This window comes from Aptenodytes forsteri, unplaced genomic scaffold (genome assembly GCF_000699145.1).
Source record: "Aptenodytes forsteri isolate BGI_AS27 unplaced genomic scaffold, ASM69914v1 Scaffold164, whole genome shotgun sequence".
In the NCBI taxonomy this organism is placed as follows: domain Eukaryota; kingdom Metazoa; phylum Chordata; class Aves; order Sphenisciformes; family Spheniscidae; genus Aptenodytes; species Aptenodytes forsteri.
This window is the reverse complement of record NW_008795527.1, coordinates 5,818,919-5,822,124: the sequence shown is the minus strand read 5'-3', so window position 1 is coordinate 5,822,124 and position 3,206 is coordinate 5,818,919.

The following is a 3,206-nucleotide window of genomic DNA, read 5'->3' as shown; positions in this document are numbered from 1 at the left end:
TATTTTTAGCTCACAAGCAATTTCAAGAACAAGCTAATAACTGGACAAAAAGAACCATCACAATAGATACATTTAACAAAACTGTAATTGTGTGACGTGTAGAGCCAGTGAACATGCATCAGCCAATGGGGGAAAATACTTGGCAAATAAACTACACAAGACACTTCCGAAGAAGCGATTCTTTGGAAGCTTCCCCCAGGTTATGTTTTTTTGATATCAGGCCACCTGTTTTAAGAGACTGCATTACAGTAAACAAAGTAAACAAAGCTGTCTGAAGCCTTTATGGAAAATTTTTATTCTGCCAGTAAACATATTAATTCTGCTTTCCTCTTTCATAACTTCTCACTGTACTTTGAACAACTGGTGAAAGATGAGCACAGCAAGAACAGCAGCAGCTTATTTGTTCCACAACGATTTTAAAATCGACCTTTACCTTAGCCTGTTTTCCTCTCTCTATAGCTTTAGTAAAATGTGTGTGCATGTGCACACGGAGCTGAGATTCCTCCCTGTCTCAGAAAAGGAACTGGAAAGGTTCTATTCTAAACAAACATACACAAAAGAATTTAAAATGAAGGAAGAACCCTACTAGTTTGTACAGAAGCAAAAAGGAGGAATGCTGTTCTAGTTCTGTTGAACTTAATGCAAAAGCCTTGCAAAGTTCAACAAAAGCAGAAACAAATGCAATGGGAAAACCAGACATTGAAGTTGTCTAAACACACTTTAATTTTACCCTCAAGGTAGGACCTGACCTTCCTATCAGTACCACTGTACTGGGAATAAAAAACCAATAATTTCTCCTCACCTTCTCTTCCTAAGGGCATCATCTTTATTATTGGCAGGCGAACGTTCTACATGCTGTCATCCTATGCAACAGGATGCACTGCTTATTCATTCATGTCTGCTCTTGTCCGCCAGTTTTTCCACATCAATATTTAAGATTCTCAGTGCTTTCAGCTGAACAGTGTAAAAATCTTTTTCTCCTGATTTTTAAAAAGCACATGCAAAGCAGCTGCAAATTCTCGATTTCCTCATCTATTTCTGTCTATATGTGGCTACATTTTTTCTAGATTAAAAAAGCTCAAAAATAGCTGCAGTTGCCGAGATAACCAGTTCAATAGAAGTTATTACAGGCTAATGAGTCAATGATTCATTCAATTACAGCAGATAAACAATAAACAGCAGAAGACAGTATCAAGCTAAACACAGAAAATCTGCTACTTCTGGGTGACATTATGTGACAAACTGCAGTTCCTCAATGTTACATTTTTGCGCGTACATTTGCACATCCTCAATGTTACATTTTTGCGCGTACATTCGCACAAAGTAAGAACAAGGTACCTCCTTTGCAGTTTCAGAGTCAAAAGTAAAAGCGTTGAGATGAAAATGAAGGCCATTCCAAGCTTTAGAGTACATCTGTTCCCAACTCCCCACAAACGTACATACCAGCCAACACTCCAATTCAGCGCAGAGATGGCAGAAAGCTCTGCCTGTGAGAGCACTGGCACCAGTTATTGCACTCCTAAAGTTAAGCAAAAGCAGTAGGTTGTTACTCTCACAACCAACTTGGGATCACGCGCCTGGTTGGACTGTACAATTAGAATTCAACCTTCTAATTTTTTGCAGCTTTAGGACATAAATGTAATACTCTTGCTCAAAGAACTATAATTCTCCCAGAGCTTACTGGCAGCAAAAATGAAAGATTTTTTTTTTTAATGAATAATGCTTTCTTTTACTATGAATATAATTTCCTTCCCAAACCTCACTCTGTTCTCTTTTCCAGGTCTCCAATACACTGAGTGAGGATATTATTCATCTCTGTAGATTCCCATGACATTTTGGCAGAAATTACAGCTGTGACAAGCTTTGGATTGGAGGTTTTGCTGAGCTTACTGGCAGCAAAAATGAAAGATTTTTTTTATTAATGAATAATGCTTTCTTTTACTATGAATATAATTTCCTTCCCAAACCTCACTCTGTTTTTTCCAGGTCTCCAATACACTGAGTGAGGATATTATTCATCTCTGTAGATCCCATGACAATTTTGGCAGAAATTACAGCTGTGACAAGCTTTTGGTTTCTGTTGAAAATTAAATAAAGAAAACAAGCAATATTTCTTTCATAAAGTAATAAGTGACCTGAGGGAAGCCTCTCTGGGTGGGAATGGAAGAAGAGTCCCAATTTTGATGTTATACAAGTTTCCATGAGTTAAGAACTTTGGGAGATGTTGGCAGTTCCATTTCTTTTCACCACCTTCCACTCCTCCCCATTTATTCTCTCTAAAATCTAAAGGTTTGTTTTTCTACAAGTTACTGCAAAACATCCAGAATACATCTGACACTCCACTCCTACCTGCAGTGTTTCAAGTGACACTAGATACAAGACTTACATTATGTTAACATTTTACAATAATATATTAACTGTCAGTCACATGCCTAGAACTTAACAGTTTTATGAAAAGGAAAAATCTGACTGCTAAGATATCCCATTACTTAAATTCTCCGCTCCAACGTAAACAAAGAAAAGTTACACGTGCAGCCTCATGCTATGCGAGCTATCAGCTTCTAGCCCAGTAACTGTATCTTAAACAAAGCCAAGGAGGTATTTAAGCTTCCTGCTGAGGCAGGGCATTCCACCATGGACTATAATGGTGAAGCATAATGCAGCACTGTAGACCACTGAGTTCACCCAACTATGAAGACTGGATCTTTTTTCGAGGCCTCCAGACACTATTAAGACCATCTCCAATGGTTATGGCAGAATAGATCTTTTTTCAAGGCCTCTGGATAGTAGTATGACTGCCTCCGATGGCTATGGTAGGCTTGTAGCTCACCAAACCAGCCACTGCAGCTACAGAAACCCTCGAGCTTAGAGGCAGAAGGCCTCAAACAGATCTCCGGCAGCACTGGAAAGCGACACGGCTTCAAGGCATCGGCAGCGCTGGGGAGAGAGGAGAGCCGCCCGGGACGGCAGTGACAAGGCCAGGCTGGGACAGGGGAGAGCGCCGAGCTCTCACCCGGTACCTCTCCCCAGGTGAGCCTGCCCAGCCACAGCCCAGAGCACCCCCGGTCTGCACCAGGCCTACATGGTCCCCATGTCACTTATTACACATTTTGACTGGGCGGGGAGGGAAGGAGATCCCACCGAAACGCAAAACCAAGCCCTCCGAGGGGCGGCCACGCCGGGGGCGCCCAGGGCCTGAGGCGAGG